This window comes from Biomphalaria glabrata, chromosome 2 (assembly GCF_947242115.1).
Source record: "Biomphalaria glabrata chromosome 2, xgBioGlab47.1, whole genome shotgun sequence".
Taxonomy (NCBI): domain Eukaryota; kingdom Metazoa; phylum Mollusca; class Gastropoda; family Planorbidae; genus Biomphalaria; species Biomphalaria glabrata.
Window position 1 is genome coordinate 40,973,369 of NC_074712.1, and position 20,617 is coordinate 40,993,985.

Consider the following 20,617-nt stretch of genomic DNA (forward strand, 5'->3'; position numbering starts at 1 on the left):
TAAAAATCAGCTGACCTAAAGGCGAACTCTGTACATGAAACCAGTAGTCATGTATGTAAAAAAAAAACAACAGATAAAATACAACAGTTTCTTAATTTTTCCTAATTTAAATAATGATTCAGTTTGACAAGTGTGGTTATAAAACTTCACAGGAATTAAGCTGATCACTTTAATACATTAGTTTAGACAAATCCTTCCAGTAGGGCAGAGTAATGCAATCTGAAATGTTGACTGATCAGTTCCCTTCTCTCTGCTTCAAGAACATTAGCAACTGCACTCAAAGTCAACAGCCTAAATCATAACAGAAAAGGAGGCAGAGGAAGACATGGATTGTATGCTCAAAACTTACTGAAGTGTATATAGTGGCTATAAAAAACAACAACTATATTCTTTCTGTATATAGCAGTTAGACTTAAGTGAAAGTCACCCAAAGACTTATGTTACCCAAAGACTTATGTTACCCAAAGACTTATGTTACCCACACTTTCTTGGTGTACTGTGTAAAAAGTCATGTACACTAGAACAAATTGATATATAATGTGTGCCAACTATCTAACTAGAATGCAAGTACTCTCACTGACCAAGCCTGTCTTCAAAAATCTCTAAAAAAAAACTTTTTTCTTTCTGTCCATCAGCACCAAAAATGGATGAATAGATTTGTATCGTTTTAATAGGTGAAGTAATGCCTAGTCAAACTTGTCACATAGCTTACTGACGGTAAGTGATCATTCCACCAGATACACAGCAATCAATACATCACCCAAACATAAAACACATCACGGACCAACAACTAACCTATGGTGTCAGCAGAAGGTGGTTGAGAAAAAAAACAAACCTCGAGACTATATTAAAAGTATTTCTTGTTTATTTTAGGCGAGTCTTGCAGCTTAGAACGCCCTGTCAAATCGTATAATGACAATCATATCTTGTAGTGACCCATCTTATTACATTCCCACAAGGCAGAGTAAGATAAACATTGCAGAGATCAATACTTCAACTTAATGGATTGAGGGAACTATTTACAAACACACTGTACGGTGACTACCCAGCTATTATTTGACATCTTATCACATTCATAATGAGTGGTTCTGCTTAGTGGAAGGAAAGGTGTACGTTAGAAACATTTGAAACTATAGATCTAGGTCTACATCATAAAAATCATAAATGTATAGTCCTCTTAATCTAGAACTAGGTTCTCGTAATGAGATATGAGAGTTTTACCATCCAATATCTTGCTTTTCAACCTACGCACTCGCCATTGAAGATTTATAGCGTACGCTTAATAAAAAGCAACTTGTAAAAGATGTAGATATCTTAATGCACATTTAATGGACAGAAGTATCTTTAGAGCGCGTAGTATTTTAGAAAGGTTAGTACAACGACAACAAATCAGCACTCAACAAAACGAAAATAATCTTCCCAGACATTAGCATTTTTTTGTTCAAGCTAACGTAATTAAACAAACAAACCGGGGCAAAAAACGAGATTGTGGGTTGATCCAAGCCGACACTGGGACTAGCCGCGAGGCAGACTTGTCTTACAGTCGTGGGCTTTGTCCAACACGCTAGAGTTGGGGAAGTAGGTTAGACAAGGACACCACTTGGAGATACAAGGAAACAGAGATGCCACAACACAAGAAATAAATCACTTCGCTAGTGTCACCTTGAGAGAATGTTTAAAGGGAATCAGATTGTCGTTAGAAGAAACTGCTACTTGCAAAGGGGGGGGGGAGACTTTAGTACACAATATTCAAGACTCAACTTGAGCCCATGCAGAGAAATTTCACTTCACATTTTATAGTTATAATATTTGCTTAGATGCGTTGATTGTGTATGTGTGTTGTATAATCTTGCACTGTTCAGAGTAGACACAATTCAGACAATGTTATCTAACTCAAGAGAACCGAAAGTTCAAGCCTTGCTGGTAAAGACACGAATTTAACTCAGAATAGTTTGTTTGTTTTTTTACATTATCAAAAAGTTGCAGGTTGAGTAAGGTTTATGTATAAAAAGAAAAACAAACACACTATTTTTAGACATGTCAGACATCACCACGCTGATACAGCTGGTACATCAGTTCAGACTAAGTCCTATTTCTTCACAGGCGTCTTCCCCGTAATAATCAGAGAAACGGAGTGAACGAATGTTCTTCAACGCCGTCCAGGTAGCAGAGAAGCATTCTGCTGTTAGGAGTCTAAAACACCAAGTCAGCATAACACACACTCAACATATATGGTCATGAGATAAATGAAAAGACCGTCTACATTTAATGGTGCATTATTGATGTTTTTAGCTTCCAAACAAATATAACAGATTAGAGCCCATGGGTTCTCAACCTAGAAGACTCGTAATAATGTCAGAAAAAAAAAATGATCAAAGAAACAGACAAACAAATGAAGGCAACTGATTTCTACAAAGACGATCTCAAAATGCAGTCATTTAAAAGTATTTGTTATCTTGTCCAGTGAGAGACTCAAGGAAAATGCTTTCTCGCAGACTCGCAACGTTGGAACACATCTTTTGTTAATTGAAGCCAACACACTATTTCTATATAAAAAAAAACAAGGTGACTAATAAATCTAAAGGTGTGTCAAGTTTTCAATCTTACATTATTGGCATCGGGCAACAGATGTAGCTTTGAGTTGAGGATTGTTTCAATCAAGCGATCAAGTCTTTATGATAACGTATTTATAACAGAGCCATTGACGCTGACCTCATTAAAGGCAGCACTAAATCATTCTAACAGCTAGTAAAACAAATAAAAAAAAAAAAAAAAGAAAGATGAAAAACACAAAACTTAAATTGCCTCATATACTTTTAGTCGTGTTCAACAAGTTCTAACTATCAACTTCAAAACGTGTGTGTGTGTGTGTACACACAGTAGTGTGTATGTGTGTGGGAGGGGGGGGTCATTACTAAAACTATGTTGGTGTGAGTGTGTGGGAGGGTGTCATTACTAAAACTGTGTTGGTGTGAGTGTTTAACATAAAAAAAAAAAGAACTAGGGCTTCCCATGTGGTGAGATCTGATGAGCACTAAAACATGATTGCATTTAGTTAATCTCTCGAATGAAGCCAATGTCACACTCAGCACACGTGAATACACGCTGGGTTTATGGCGCACTCAAGAATGAGAAAACTAGATCTATACATGAACGCAGGGCGACTGTTTGAACGGTAAGAGACCCAAGGAGAACGAGAAGATTGATCAGATCAACTCATTGTACAGCCACTTTCTAAGGACTAGGAAAGTTTGTTTTATAAATATGTGTACAGCAAACAGAAAGATTCAGGTATCTATTTCTAGTCTTTCAAATCGGAGTCACTACTCTGGCTTGTAGGTACACAAGTCTACATAGGTCTACATGTGAAACTTGGATATTAAAGGACGCTGTACAGCACGTGCCTTTCTCCCTGATGCTATCTTAAGGGGAGAGAATGCCCTGTACCCAACACAACAGCTTACATTCTAGCAATGACTGGATACTAGACATGACTTCTAATTATAAAGGGATGAGGTTTATTTGTAGTGTACTGTGGACAATGCGATGTCCAAGTGCAGTTTGAAACTGTCAATACAAGAGTAATAGACCGAATTAACCTCCAAGTGTTTGCGTCAATATACAAGTCATTACAAGACTTAACATATAGGGGAGGGGGGAAAACAAGACAAATACAATAACGATAATAGACTTATAATAGTAATAATTTACTCACAGTGGTGTTAATTATACAATTTTTTTTATCAAAAGAAATCAACGAAATTAGCTAAGCGAAGTCTTCAAAAAGGACATCGAGAGAAAGGGCGAGAGAGAGAGAGAGAGAGTAAAGATAAAGGGAAAAAAAAAGGGGGGGGGGGCATTAGATCAGTTTGACACACAGCAAAAGAGAGTGCCAGACTGAAAGTTTACAGCTATCACAAATCAAGGAACCACATTTCAGAATCTTCTTTTTTTTTTTATCTTCCATCCTTTTTTTTTTTCTATTTCATCCTCTCTCTCTCTTGTACGTCCCTTTTCAGTTTCGAATTACAAAGTAGTGTCTGTGATGTTTACAGCCCTCCCTCCTCTTTCCTTTCCATGGCCTCTTTTTAATGCTTCAGACATACTCTCCAAGAGCCAGGTCACGGAGGCATATAAAGAAAAAAAGGAGGGGGTAGCCCTCGGGGAAGGATTGGACAGAGTCTGGAGCTAATGTCAGCTGAACTAGGGGGGTAACAAGATGTCAATTATTTCAGTCTCTTCTCCCATCAATTGCTAGCCACTCACGTCAATTCAGCCAAACGGTTAATGCTATAACTACTGTAAGCGAAAAACTGGATAGGAGCAAGGGTAATAGGAGATGGGGGGGGTGTGAGGTAGTGAATAGTGGAGATATAGTATTGTGAAGATGAACGCAGACGAGGTGATATAAGCACGCAATTTATGACCATTTCTATCCCACCAATTACTCCCACTTTGTGTTTGTGTCTCATGGAAGCCAATACAAGGATTTATAAATCTCAAAACAAATGAAATGTTGAATTAATTAGAAAAAAAAACTTGCTTTATATATAATAATATAAACGGAAGACTAATTTCTACAATGATCAAGACCAGGGCCAGCCTTTGGCCCATTGCTCCTAATTGGGCCCCGAGCCTGGCAGGAGTCCCGCCATTACATTAAGCATATCACTGTCAGTCATGGCTCTTGTCAATGCGCGCGCCTTTTTTTTTTTTTTTTTTGAAGATGTAGGTCTTAAAGGGTTAACACATTTAGTGCATTGTACGATTGACGTTACTTTAATTAAGCCACTGGCATCTATAGCGTTTGAGTTGCTTCCCATGCATGTTGTATAATACATGTTGATATAATGGTCTAATTAATAATAGTTGTTATTGTAAAATAAATTAGAAGAGGGGCCTCGCAAGCATCCATTTAATTAGGCCCACGCGACTTCTTGTTGGTGGTGATTTTTTTTTAAAGCATTTTAATCCAATAGTCAAATGATACGAGACATTTGATCTAGACATTTCTCAATATGTGACTTGAAAACATGCAGCAGCAGCTGGATTGATAGTCTCTAAGACTACAAGAGTAAGGGGTAAGGGCATAGAAATATGGCCTACCCGTATTTGTAAATAGCAAGAAAACAAAGTACAGATTCATCTCATTCCAAGCTAGGTGAAAACAGGGGCATAGCTAGGAATTTTCCATCGTTTGGGGGCCCGGGGGCGGGGGGCTTGACCTCTTTGGGGGCCCCTGCAAATTTGCTAAATAGTTAATTTTTTATGTAAAAATCACTCATTTGGGGGCCCCCCTCAAGTGGGGGCCCCCCTCAAGTGGGGGCCCGGGGGATTTTCAAATTCTCCCCCCTCCTCCCCCCCCCCCCACATTAGCTACGCCACTGAGTGAGAAAGTGGAAGATTCTCATATTTCATACCACAGAGAAAAAAAAAAAGGTGACCTGTCTACTTAGTCTACACTCTACACTGTTAGACTGAAAAAAAACAACAACGCTCTATTTGATTGACTTGTGGTAAACTGCTATGAGAGTCTTGACTAGTTGATGTGATGGTCATGTTGTGAAGCACTCTCACTTCATCTCTTGACAACAACAACCAGGTTCAGGATTCTAGCTGGACTACTTAGTGGGATTGTTTGAAGAATGATTTCAATCTCTCGACTACCAAGATACATCGGCCATTTGGGTCTAGCTAACACTCACCCCCCTCTCGCTCTCCTTATCGCCCTATCGCTCTTTCCACTGTGAGTCTTGCTCTGTCTTCATATCTTGAAATACGAGAAATAGACTCTTTTCACGGTTTTTCTAACGATAGATCTTTTCACCTAAATATAGTTGTTTTTACATTTCCACAGCATGCACTGGTTTTAAATGTTCACGTTTAAACAAATCTATGGTACGTTATTCTAAGTCTAGTCAATGAGACTGATAGCACACTTACAATAAAAGACTTTTAATAAAATAAGAGCCTATGTATATTTTATCTCTAAATACCTCTCATTTTCAGATAGACAAATGGAACATGTAATGTAAGATCCCAAAGCTTAGCACAAAATATATACCGATATTAAAAATCATTATCCTACATTAAAAACAAAATACAACAAAAAAAAAAAACACTAAGGATTCAAGGGTACCGGTAATTGGAAGAGACTTTTAACTCAACAAAGTCTGGGAACCAACGAAGTTTGTCAATATCCATCACAATAAGTCGATATTTAAAGCGCTAAAAAAACACATGTATTTTGAATTAAGAACGCCGTGCTCCGATAATGCCTATTTTTAAAGTACTTCCTCAACCATAATTATAGCAGCAAATATCTGATGACAAGAGGAGGCAATTTAGTGTAAGCTTACGTTAGAATGCTACTGAAAGAAGTTGGTACTAATGTTGTATAATAGTGTAATACTGATTATATCAGCAAAAAAGGGCAGCAAAGATTACGACTACTAAGAAAACTGTCCTCGTTTAATGTTAGCGAAAAGTCCTTGGCTATGTTTTATCACGCTCACATCTGCAATATTTTCAGTTTCAATATCACTGCCTGCTATGGCAATCTGAGCATTAAAAATAGGAATAAGCTTAATAGAATCCCCAATGCTGCTGGCAAAATCATTGGCAAAAAACAAACCCCATTTGGGCAGTTGTTTGAGACAAACATCTATAAAAAAGCTAACAAGATCCTCGAAATAAAGAATCACCCTTTGTGTCAGGATTTCGTGATTTTACCATCACAAAAGAGATACAAGACACCGATAGCAAAGACAAACAGACACAAACACTCTTTTGTTCCCCTGGCAATCAAATCATTAAATAAGAACAATCTGGTATAAACTTTGTCACATGTAAATTATGAGTGAGTCTGGTGTGAATGTACACTTATAGTTATAATGTTTTTTGTTTGGTGTAATGCACAAATTGTAAGACAAATTTCCTTACGGATAATAAAGATTATTATTATTATTATTATTAACACCAAGTTGTTCCCCGAGAACGCATGTCACTACTCTCGTACATTGCTATCTCTACTTCCAACTAGTCAACCTTCTTCAGCACTGTCTGTGAGGGAACAAGTGGGACCTGCTTTTCCTTCGTCTCAGGTTCTTGATTGAACTGAGATCAACTTCTGAGAAGGGCGCTACTGATAACTCTTTTTCTAAGTTACTGATAACGTTTTTAATGTTACAAAGCTTATCAACTCTGTCAGTCTGGTACGATTTTTGTACACGTTATTTCTCCCACAACCATTCTCGGGTCAAGTTGAAAATTTACTCAGGTATTTACTGCACGTAACAATACATGAATAAAAAATAATTAAATAGTCAATTAATTGAAGGTAATTAATTTTTGTGTTTGATATCGAAAAGGGGGATAAGTCATACTATATTGAGAGATGGTTGTATTTTTAAATGTGGAATTATCCCCCTTAGATAACCTTTTTTTTTCTTAAAAAAGGATTTTTAAAAATAAATTTTGCTTTTCAAAATACGCTTTCAGAATACTAGAGGCCAGCTTAGATCTGTCTCACCTGTGACGTGTTTATTTTTACCTGCTTAATGCCCAAGGCCACACTAACAACGAACTCTACAGGCATTATCCACACCTGCCAGCAACCCGTAAAACGAGAGTTTGGACTGCAACTAAGGGGAGGGCATATGATACAATAGTAATATCCAAATACATTTGATTTGACTTGTTCTTTTAGAGTTTAGATTAATCTGCATTTTGTTTGAAACATAGTGCTAACAAAAAGTCTGATGTAAAAAAAAAAAAAAAAAACAAGTAAAGCTATAGCGATTAAAGAAGAACTACGGCCTAGACATCTGTTTAGTACCTAAACGAAAGTAGTCTTTTTTTTCCCCCAATGTTATAAACCAATGGCGGGGGAATGTAACATCTGTAATATAAATCTATATCGAATAAAACATGATTGGTGTTTGTTCTAAAAGTTGTTCGATTTTTGTTTGTTCTTTTCCGCATTCTATAAATCTAGATCAAGATCCGAAAGCTACGCTACTAGTGAAGGTTTTTTTTATTGCCTATAGCAGATAGACTCTGTGTAATTAATTTAATATTTGGCACATCGGCACAATTTGGGCCATGTCGTGCCCCATAACAAAAAGTACGGAGTGGCATAGAACTGAGGATGTGATCTTTACGTACATGGTACGTTGAGTCATGACAAGGTAACACTGGGGTATTCCCAGTCAGATGCAGTACACTACACACGAGCAGCCTCCCAGCAACAGAAAGCTCAGGTTCACCTGGATTGACATGGGCTACTTCTTGCTAGAAGGTTCGAATTAATAACACGATGGGAATGTTACAGGAAACTGGGTGGAGCGGAAGGGAAACTGGGTACAGTAGACAACTTCTGCGTTCTAACAGACCTTAAGAATCAGGTGTACTTTTCACCAACACCATAGACTGCTCCATGACTAGGTAAAGATTGACTATCAAACATGACATTTTATTGTTTACAAAAATTAATAAATAATAATAATACCCAAGAAACTGTCAGTGATTGCAGTATATGGAAACCAAGATTTTTTTTTAAATTACGTTTTTAAAAAGCAAAGCTTATAGTAAGTGTAGTTGTATCAATTAGTTTGGATCAGTCATGTCATTAAATTTGTAGGCCTAATAGATCTAGACCAGGGGTGGGCAAATTACGCCCCACGGGCCACATGCGGCCCGCCGGAGGGTTTTATGCGGCTCGCCGACACCTCCGGAAATCAGGTGTGCCCACAGTATATACATATAAAATGCAAATATTAAAAATAATATCTATATAAGTTATTGAAACTGTCACATTATAAAAATTTTCAAGTAAACGAAGATTATGCTTATTGACTATACATCAATACACTCAATTGAAGACATAATATCTTGAGTGTTGGGTGGGCTTGGAACAAGTTTACAAGTGTTGTTTTTTTTTTATAATAAATATCCCAACCATAGACTCTAAACAAGAAAGTTTGCATAAAGCTGCATAAAATTTCATTCATATGTTGGAATAAATCGTGTGGTTATCAAAATTGTAAGAGCTAGGGTGTGTTATCCTCTAGTAGTTCCGATTCATTAACAAAATAAACAATGTATTCGCTAGCGTAGCCTGGGCAAGGGAAACGAGAAGAATATTATATCTCAAGGAAGAACTTGTTATGTAACTTGAAGGACATTGATTGTGACTTTGTTACCAATATTTCTAAGGAATAATGGTTTCATGTTTTTGATCATTTCTATTGCAATTGGTTGCATACAGATAAATGCAAATGAATGTTAAATCTTTTCAAACAAGGCTTTCCCATTTCTACAAGCAAGCAAAATTAAACATTTTGTTGTCATTTTCATTTACTGAAAGGTGAAACTATTTCTAGTGAAATGATTAAAAGTACAACACTTATTAAGATTCCTTAATTGTGCAATTTATAAAATCAAAGTTCCAGTCAGTACTTGCATGGGAGTCCTATGGGTGCCAGAAGCTGTATTTCCACACTTGAAAAACCTTGCTGCTGTTCACACTATTTAATTACACATACATCTGTTCTTCTTCTTCGTTCTTGCTTTACATGTTGTAGGGTTCAGATCAGTAATCCTATATCTGAGTTGAACCGCGCAGTGGGTCAGGCAGTCTTTTGATGATTTTGGGGCCAGAGTCTTCTTCGGGTCTCTTGATTTAGTATGCACCATTGAAGGACATGGTCAGCAATCTCTGGTGATGCTCGACAAGGGCAGGTTTCGCTCGTCTCGATATACTTCCGGAACATATATTATTGTCTCATTCAGTGAGCAAGTGTTTTTATTTTGTGGAAACTAAACAAGTATAATCACTGGTCAATGTTGACTGACTGTAATTTGACAGCAGTCACAAGAGTAACAACTAGTAAGCTAGATTCACAGTTTCGGAACATTATGCACGAGTGTAAAAAGTAAAATACTGCACATTAAGTACAACTGTACTGTGGGGGATATTGTGGTCTAAAATGACAACTGCAATTTATAAAAATAGTAAAATTAGTTTTAAAAAATGTCTTACGCTTTTTGTAATTTTTCAACGTGGAGTGTGGAAAAAAAAGACAAAATTGTGAATATAATACAGTGTAAATATTAATTAGAAGACATTCTACACAGTTAGCTAACTTTCTAAGTTATATATATATAATTAGCTAATTAGTTTTTTTTTTCTTATTATTGCTTCTTGTTTTGCCAAGTACAAGAAATAATTGTGCAAATTTCAACTTGTTCCGAGATTGGGGTGTGGGAGAAGTGAGTTGACATAAGCTTTGGAAAACACAAAATGGAAGCGGGGATATCGGTCCTCCCTAAGCGGTTGTAAGGATCATTGAGATATCCTGAACATTTTCTGTTAAGGAACATTGAGCTAATAGCTCTAGATTATATATCCAAATTACTGTAGTATTAATATTAAATAGTAAGCCATGCGCCTTAAATGGTGCATACATTAACCCTTAAGGCGCGTGTGGTAGTTTAGCTTCCATTGTTTATGCACTCATTGTAAAACAGCTCAGCACTTTAAGGGTTAAGAAATGCATATATAATATGCTTTACCGGTTTGACACCTTTTGGTTATTACTGGTGTATTCTAGATCAGACTATGTTGCTAATTGTTAAAGGTGTTCATACTTACACTTTTAAATAAAGCTATTGATGACTTACGTAGTCAATGCTACGTAATGATCACGTTATGTTAAACACATTATGTATGTTAAGACTGGCCGCATGATTCACTACAAGCACAATGTAACTAAAACAAAAGCAAACAATACCAGTCGAGGGTGAGAGAGAAAAGGTCACAATCTGGGCTGACCTTTAGCCCTGTCAGCAAGTACCATTAGAGAGTTCACTTATCATGTCTGACACTAGTAGTCATCAGTGAGATACGCCAGGTTCCGATGTACGCGTCAACAGATTGGACAATCGTGATATCAGAGGCTACAATTGGACATCTGAACAAATGTGAGTAAATGGTTGACTCTATACTGTGCTTTGTCTCACTATGCGACAGGAACATTTCATTGACTCTGCCACAATTAGACTAACACAGTTCTAACAATACACAAATACATTAAAGTTGAACCTTTTATAAACAGTGACCAGGTAACTTTGATTTTACAAAGACTGTTTGATGACGAGTTTTTTCTTTCTATTTCACTTCAATCACAACGAGCGTACGTGAAAGGTATTAAAATGTCAACCTCGGATGTTCCGTCACAGCAGCATAGCTTTATGAAACACCGTAAAACAAATGGCGACCCCACACACAAGCACTTTCATGTTTGAGCAACAAGCCTCACTGATGACTTGCTGATTTTAAATACGTTTTCGAAACACAACAAGATAGTATAAGTAACTTTTTAAAGTAGGTACCGGCGAGACAGAGAAGACTTGAGTACATTAAACATTGAGGTAGACACGACCAGCCCAAGGTAATCAATCAAGTGAACCAATGTTTTTACAGCTCGTCTAAATATTTGTACTTCCTACTCACAACAGTTTCAACACTCTGCCAGTTCCACACAATGTAAACAGATAGCATGACTAGGGCAATAAAGTCTCGGTGTACAAGACATGAACACGTTTAAAACAACAACAACACTTCTCCAGTCATAATTACATCCCATTTCAGGACAAGCAGCTTACCATCCAATAATTAGTTCTTTTAGACTAAATTCATCACTTATCCACCACTCAACACCAAGATCAAGAAATATGTAAGCCTAAGCCTAATCCAAAATAAATAACACACTGATTTTCATGAAAATATCATTTTAGGCACACAAATTATCCACGAATAAGAAAACTGACTGCAGGAAAAAACTGCGTGAGGGCCTAGGTTCGCTTAGTGATCCTATCATCCAGCTAATTCAAAGTGACATTCTTCAAGCAGACGCATTACTCTGTTCAGAAATAGACCCCAATGGATTTGGTTCGGAAATTGCATGCTTACATAGAATCAAACATTCCAATCATTCACCATTAGGGTCAACACACGTGGCCTCAGCTCAGAAATATTACACGCATTTTTTAATTCAATAATGGACGCAGCACGTCCCCTGGACAGACACGCCATTGTTGGCTAACTTTGTTCCCCTTTCAGCCAGAGCAAGTTGACCCAGTCATCGGGCCTGGTGACCCAAATTGTGACCAAACGCACACACACGCGCAAGCATTGTCCACGCGCATATGTAGAGTTTGAGTAAGACAACACTCATTGTTTTCTCATGTTTCAAATTCTACCAAAATATACTTCATATCTGGGTTAGGGCGAGAACATTTAAGACAACAACTTGAAAATGAAAATGTTAATTTTTCTAGAATTTGTAAAATAGCTCGCCATTTTGGAATAATCTATGCTTTTGTTAGAATTTGTATTGAAAATAAATGTTTTTGGATGACTTGGGAGGAGGTATGGTGTTAGCTAGACCCAAATGGTCGATTTATCTTGGTAGTCGAAAGATAGAAACAATTCTTCAAACCATTCCACTAAGTAGTCCAGTTAGAATCTTGAAGTTGAATCCCCACCTACAAGAAGTCGCGTTTAGCCCATTGAATAAAAAGATGATCGTGTTTCTTTAGTTAAAACCCTATATCTGTACTAAGATATGCAAGTGTACAAGCTTGGTAAAAACAAAACATTAGATGAAGTCCTACTACAAACAATAAAAGCTCTTATAAAGCAGGTCCCTACCTCTTCTAATAGGCCACGTGTCTACCTTCTCTAATGAGCACGTCTCTCTCGAAAAGGCACCGTCTCTTCATTCTCAAAATTAAACTTTTTTTCTCTTTGAAATAAACAACGGTATTATGTTATCAATGTCTATGAACATCATGTCTAAAAAAAATATCGGCTGCCGCTGTGCAAGTTAGACGACCTAGTTATCAGTATGAAAAAGCTGAGTGAGAAATTGAGAAGTTCACATTTTCTCGTCTTAAAACCCTGTTTTCAAATAATGTGATTGTGCCTAAAGCATGTTTCTATACAAGTCTTCCCAGGGGCAGAAATGGGTTATCTTCCTTACAACAGCGGGGGCACCGTGAGTCGAAGTTTGACCTAAACCGTGCAAAGAAACAACGGGACAATTGACCCGTCCTACATTAGGCTGTAAAAGCCTGTTTAGGCCTGGGTAGCCTCCACCACAGGGAGGCCAGGTCAAGGCGCTTTATTTGCCCTGGACTTCAAGAGCTTTTTAGGATTTGTTCCCACGCTGAGACCATTTTTCTACTTCTTTTTAACTGGTAGCGTTAGCTTATGTCACCGGTAGGTACATCTTCCCAAGAATGTATCTAAATATCGTCTCAGCAACCACCACCCATTGCTGAATAAGCAAGAAAACTTTATGAAAAGAAAATCCGTAGAGCTGTGATTTGACCATGACATTCGCTGGCTAATCGGAGGGTCAAGAGGAGTACCGCTACATGGTTTTCAAGTTCATATTAGTCACTGGAATCAGAAAGATAAACTTTCTGACCTCAGAATGACACCGCAGGTCATGGAGTGAGTGAAGAGATAGCAAATGGAAAACATTTTCTAAATATTCTGACGAAGAAAGAGAGAGAGAGAGAGAGTTAAGGCGGTGGACGTCCAGCGTACGATCAAGATCATCTGAAAGTTGTTTTCCTTTCAATGAGTAGAGTAGACAAGGTACGTCTTATTTCGGTAATATACTGAGAATGAAAATATACATAGATTTCCACTATGGACTCTAGGAAATAGGTCTGTCAGCCCTGTCTCCTGAATGAGATATACTTGTCTGACTTGTGACCCTTGGTAAAATGTATCTTTCTGATTTACTTCCCTTAACTCAGCCTCTGTCATGTCTCAGATGGATGTAGTCACTTTTTTTTTCCATGCTCACTCTCGCTAAGACTCGTTCCTCCTCATGAGATGTTATATCCACCCCTCCTCATCTCTTCCTAGTCACCCCCCACCCCACATACACACACATACAGAAGTCTGGCGCTAATAAGATGTAAAAAAAAAAGTTGATTACACAAGAACATACAGACTGACCCCAGGGAGCTTGTGGGCTATTGATACAATACGGAATAATAAGAACCTCTGTCAGTGTGATATCCGCTGGGTAATAGAATATTCTGCCAGCATTGGCTAATGAACGCGTACAGTAATGAGCCAGTCCCTAGAGAATTAGAAACAGCAACATCTGAGACGACATGCATTTTTTTGAAATAAGTACCGAGTAAAGGAATTTCAAATTAGCCAAAAACAAAGAGGCCTTTTGTTGATGTTATTTCGTTTTGCCCCGTCTAACTGCATTCATAGAAAGAGTGTAGAAACAGTGTGGCAGGTCTAGATGATTTAGAAAGAAACAAAAATCTAATAAGCATAAGGAACTGCCCAAGCTTACAATTGACTGATTTGATACTGATCTTTTTTTTTTCTCTCCTCTCTTGCCCATACATCATTATAAGCATCAGAAAGTAACAAAAAGATAAGCCATTACTTTTGCTTGATTCCATGTCTATCATTGATGTGTTCTTAAAACCTTGAAGTCACTACATGAAGGCTGATGACAAACATAAGGTCATTAAGCCTAGTTTACACTTCACATAATTCTATGATATATTAGTACAGCAAGAGTACATGACACAAGTTAAAGGTAGGCATACAGTCAGGTGAGTATAGATAACAGCATACAGTCAGGTGGGTATAGATAACAGCATACAGTCAGGTGGGTATAGATAAAAGCATACAGTCAGGTGGGTATAAATAAAAGCATACAGTCAGGTGGGTATAGATAACAGCATACAGTCAGGTGGGTATAGATAACAGCATACAGTCAGGTGGGTATAGATAACAGCATACAGTCAGGTGGGTATAGATAACAGCATACAGTCAGGTGGGTATAGATAACAGCATACCGTCAGGTGGGTATAGATAAAAGCATACAGTCAGGTGAGTATAGATAACAGCATACAGTCAGGTGAGTATAGATAACAGCATACAGTCAGGTGGGTATAGATAACAGCATACAGTCATGTGGGTATAGATAACACCATACGGTCACGTGGGCATAGAAAACAGCATACAGTCAGGAAAGGGACGAAGAAAGGATGGCAGTATTTTATAGGCTCATCAACATTAACCAGAAACACAGATCTAGAACAATATAGCCCTTTCAGACATTGCTATTTATAAGGCAGATGATAAATGTTTCGATGGCCGACGTTTAACAAGGGTGTCATGTGGCCAGTACAACGAGCAACCGCCTTGACTGTCCACAACCAATATCAGGTATCCATAAGGTTTGGACGGACCAGTGGCGTCCTAAAATTCAAAATCCCAGTCTTCACCGGAATTCGAACCCGAAACCTTCGGTTAGGAAGTCTAGCGCTTTACCACTCAGCCACCTAAGAGAGTCATTACGTATCATTTAAACGACGTGCTAATTAAAACCATTTGTTTTTATACAAAATGTAAATGCTACTTTGTTTCTAAATTAAATACTTGTCGTGTCATGACAAAATAATAATAATAAGCTAGTGTGAGAGAGTATGTAAACATTGGGGGGGGGGGGGGAATCTAGTTAGCTAATTACTATTGCAGGAACGGCAAGGTCAAAGGCTGTCATCGTAATGCGAAGAGTTCAGTAATTCTCGTTGTTATAGAGACATTCTGCCACCTCTACATGACAGCGCTATGAAGTTCAACACGTTAAATGGTAATATCGTCATCTGTATGTTGAAAAATATCTTCGGATTTAAAACATTCCCTGTCTATTTTTGTTAAGAGTTCAGGTTAGCCGGTTCTGCATAATATAAAAATTCTTTATCCTACAATCTATTGAAAAATTGTCATTACTGTAGGCCTACTATTACCTATCCATTCTTGATCATTATTATATGATCGCTGGAGACAATGTGGCCTTTGTTAAATAGAAATCAATCAGCCAATAACAAATGAGATTAGAAATAAGATAATAGTTCAATGACTATGCCGTACAGAACATACTGAGGCAGAAGAGAAAAGTGACACCTTAGCGGTAAACTAAGAGAGAGAACCTAGTAGACTGTTTCATTAGAAGTAGAAAACAAGGGGCATACGCGTAAGTCTACAGACAAGGAATCCTGTAATGTAATAGGCCTATATTTGTTGGTCATACTCGGCTTGCTATCACGACACTACAGTTCAGAAAATTATTCTCAGAATTCAGTGACAGAACATGTAGCCTGAGTGCTTCAACTAGATATTTGCTTACCTTTTCATGTATCTACACTTAAGATTCAGATAAGCAGTGAAATGTAGATTTTCGCTGAAAAATGTCTGTTTCAATTGGACAACAAATATATCACTACATATACAAACAAACCACAGTAAAGAAAATCGATCCATGATCTCAGACTAGTTTGGCAAGATAAAAATAGAAAGACATTAGGACAAAGGACAGTACAAAGCTGTTTACGTCATACTATTGTCTTTAGAATAGTCACGTGACGAATTGAAATAATCAGGAAGTATCATCTATGAATAAAATTAGCTTTGGGAGAGATTTCTGTTTCATTCTAAAATGAAAATTCGAAATGAAGTTTGGATTTCATGACTCCAAGGTAGCTGAAAATCAGTAAGTTTAGAAAAGCAAATACACAGTCTACAAATATTGTCGAGTTTATCAAGTTTAGCATATGTATTTGAACAACATTAAAAGGAAACATCAGCAACAGCCATTCGATCGTGAAATAGTCATAAAAAAGACTGAGGTCAAACAGACCTAGCTTATTAAAAGTATTTCAAAATACAGGACATGTAAAACACATGCGCGTTCAGTTGTTGCTTTGTGTACACTTCGTGATTGGCTTAATTAGCAGACTAAAAAATCGCAGCCTGAATCTCAACATGTGCCAAGCAATCTGGTATTTCAGAAGCTGTTTTTTTAAACTTGGTGTTGCTGCCACTGAACAGGGATGTTTTAAACACTTTCTTCATTCGATTGAAATTAAAGTCATGCGGAATGAACGCACCCAGAGCTTTCATTTCCACCCAAAGCTCTGAAAATGTTGCTTTTGGGTTTAGTGCCCACTTTGAAACCCTGACAATGCTCATAGAGAACGCCAACAACTTTTCTTCGCCATAAGTAGCAACTCTAAACCCTACATGATTTAAGATTTCAAGTACCGGTACGTAATAAAACTATACAAATCTACCTAGCAAAACAAAATCGTCTAGAAACTTAATCTCACCTTCTTTCAAACATATGAAGAGTAAGAGAGAGAAAAAAAAAACTACTAGTTTCAAAGGCGACTTGATCAACATTGCTAAGATGAATATGTGTGAGTGACTTGGACACGTACAACACAATCACACATATATATATATACATACACTCACTTATTGCGGTTTCGTGTTTCCCTGGTATCCCATGAGCGTGTGAAAGATTTCTACGCTAAACCAGTCGACTGCATATCAGTGGCGGTATTCATTTACCACTCAGTCTAATGCCATTAAATACGAACGCTTTAAGGATATTCTTAAAGACGTTCCGTATAAGAAAAAAAAATCGCTTAATATTTTGAGTGTACATGAGTGGCCACTATCGTCTTGACTGACCCCTTCACACTCATCCAGGCTAAGAGATGATGTAAATGCCACCTCTCAAACCCATCCCGATCTATACATATTTATGACAAACATCCTGGCTTGTAGTATATGCATTGCCATAGTAAAAAATAAATTGTATCCGTTAACGAGTTATTTTTGTATGGCTCATTATTTAATTATTACATTTAAGGTTTGTCCTATTAAAAAAAAATCAATGAGTAACATATGTGTCAGAGAGATGTTTTATTGACAATAATTTTAAAAAGTGGGTTACACAGAGTTACACTACAAGCAGAGAGTGAGAGAGAGAGAGAGAGAGAGAGAAGACATGACTTTACCTCCAATGAAAAAGACAGCGAGAAAGTAAGATTTCATTAGCAATTAAAGTGAAAAGAAAATGGGCAAAGCAATGTCAATTGTAGTCTTATATTATATATACACCTTCATCTTAACAATCGGCCAAACGAATTTAACAAAAACTGATTCTATAATGACGTTTTGGAAACACACAAAAACTCGTCTGTTGTTCTACGCCATTACCCTTCCCCCCCCCCTTACTTACGGGGATTTGTAACCCATTACGTAGCTGAATGTTTCGTTGGATTAGTTCTTACTATTTAATAGTTCAAAGAAACTACACAAATATATCCCAGACACGTAACATTTTCAAAACATTGTTTAAAAGTGGACAATGCTAATTTTTTTTTAAAAATCGAAACGAATAATTCATGAATCTGCTTCTAAAGACATTTCGTAACAATGTGAAGGTCGAGTCTGATCAATGCCAAAAAAACTTGTTACAAGAAGTGGCTGTGACAAGAACAGGGAGGGCTATTACTGGGAGGAATAAAAAGGGGGGGGGGGGGTTAGAAAGCAAATCGTTGCCAGCAAACTTTTCTTTTCTAAGAGAGGCGTGGACGTTGTAATGGAAAGAGGAAGTACAGAAACCAAATGCTGTAGGCAAACATTACAATGATCTGATCCATACCCGCCTTTTATAGAGCTATCTAGTGTGGGCCATCTCGTGCTCCACAGCTGTGACAAACACAGTAATAATATCGGTGGGACAGTTTGACACAAATGAAAACATCTTTACTGTAGAGAAAAACATCTATAGCGATACCTACAAGTATAACTGTGAAAGACGCGAAACTATCTATGGCAGTAGATATAAAAGAGACACACAAAAAAAGTCCCCAATTCAAATGTTGCACCACAGCGACATTTTGGACAAGATGGAGACAAAGGCGTTAACCAAATGTGTTCTCAAGATAAGAACGTGCTAACACGAACTGACCTATTAAGAAGGGCGCATACGCTACGCATACATCAATGAAACTTTAAAAAAAAAAAGATTTGTTCGTTGTGCCATGTCGATAGAGATGAAAGCAATGCTGAAATTTAGAGGCCAAAAGCTCTTTTAGTTTTTGTCATCGAAACCTGACAGACGGACAGAAAGCACAAGCACAACAGTGTATCAAAACAACAACAACACACGACTGTAAATCCGAAACCCAATAAGGATGTAGCTCTTGTAGGATGTAAGATTCCAGTGCTGTTTTTTTTTTTTTATTCCTATCACGTTTCAAAGACATAATTTTTGTGTCTGCAGTCTATAGCATTGCTAGACTCAATGATAAATATAGTTGGGTATTGCCTTTGCAGAACTGGATTTCTATTTTCGCGTTAAACTTAAAAGTCTTCTTCCTATCTCTAATATATATAGTCAACATAGCTCAAGAAACTCAGTTATATGTGTAAATGTTTTTAATCTCAAATTTACTATGGAAAATTGAGAAGTGTATATAGTTGAATTAAATCATTGTTGACACACTTCCCACAAATCTTTTCTTCGACCAAAGTTTGGTGTGTCAGAGCCCCGAGAAACTTTGCCATCTTATAATAGCTTATAATAGCTAACAAAAATTTTAAAAGGCCGTCGAACAATGAGGCAAAGCCTTTTCATTGTCGTTTTTCAACCTGGGTTGGGAATCACAAAGTCGTTTGGTCTCGTGACCTACATACCAATAATACCAATAATAATGACTTTTGCTGTCAATCATTCAACAACAACCATTAGTCGTAATGGGTTAACGCCCAGAAAAAGTCTTTAACAAAACAACATAAAGGGATAAAGACAACACGTCTAGTTTGAACACAGTCATGTCGTAACGGTTCAAAACACAACAGTACCGAAATGTAGAAACACTTTGGTGAGGGTGATACATAGTTTTAACCACGGACTATATATCAAAGCTAAATGTACCTCCATCTCTATGGATTGGCTACTGGCCTATCGGCCAGGGTACTTTAAAGGAACTTGTTAGAAAAGATTCTAGTAGTTGTCAACGTTTGATAAAAATTTTATTTATTTATTATTTATACACGACTTTTCAATAATGGAAACAAATAGAAAGCCAAAATTTATTCCTATGCAGTAAAGAAAAATAGATCGATCAATGACAATTAGGGTGAGCTCCTTACGCCATATGACATAAACACACACACACAATGTCTAACACAATAAGTGAGCATTGAGAATTTTAAACCTTACCCTCTGCAGCCTTTCCTTTTGTTAAAAATAGCTATCATTACATGGAACTGAGAAGGAAAGACAAAATTGATAACCATTTCTCAATCCGTGTCTATTGAATGGGAAAAACGTAGGCAATGAATGCAAGTTGATTGTGCCATTTCATTCATCACATCAATTTCATACATTCACGGGCACTTGAAATGGTCGTTAGGGGAAGAAGAGGATGTAAGCAAGATACATAGACTACGTAGAGTCGGGAGGAGGAATGGAGGAGTGGGAAGAAATCAACGTAAGTTAGAAATGTAGAGCGTTAGAAATGTACTTGGTTATAGATTTTTTTAAAAAGCTGAGGCTTCTAGTAACATGAACCCAACTTAGTGTTTTAGTTCACAGTGTTTTAGTTCATGACGTCAACCTCCTCTGTGGCTAGACTAGTAGGCTATGGAGACAGAAAAAAAAAACAACACTAAAGAGTGTTTCATTAGCATCTGGGTCGAAAA

At 37.3% G+C, this 20,617-nt stretch overlaps 1 protein-coding gene across 6 annotated transcripts in view; it reads right to left on the reverse strand.

The window, feature by feature from the left end:
* Positions 1–20,617, reverse strand: part of LOC106061364 (ADP-ribosylation factor-like protein 4C) — a 29,938-nt gene that overhangs the window by 5,165 nt on the left and 4,156 nt on the right. The window contains exon 1 of one of the 6 annotated variants that reach the window (XM_013219472.2): positions 17,372–17,783. The exons of 2 other annotated variants lie outside the window; for them this stretch is intronic. The gene's annotated coding sequence lies outside the window, so the exon portion shown is untranslated. Of the gene's footprint in view, positions 1–10,654; positions 10,955–12,715; positions 13,166–17,223; positions 17,292–17,371; positions 17,784–20,617 lie in introns of those variants that run through there. 3 more of the 6 variants (XM_056020562.1, XM_013219471.2, XM_013219470.2) reach the window with 3 other exon arrangements.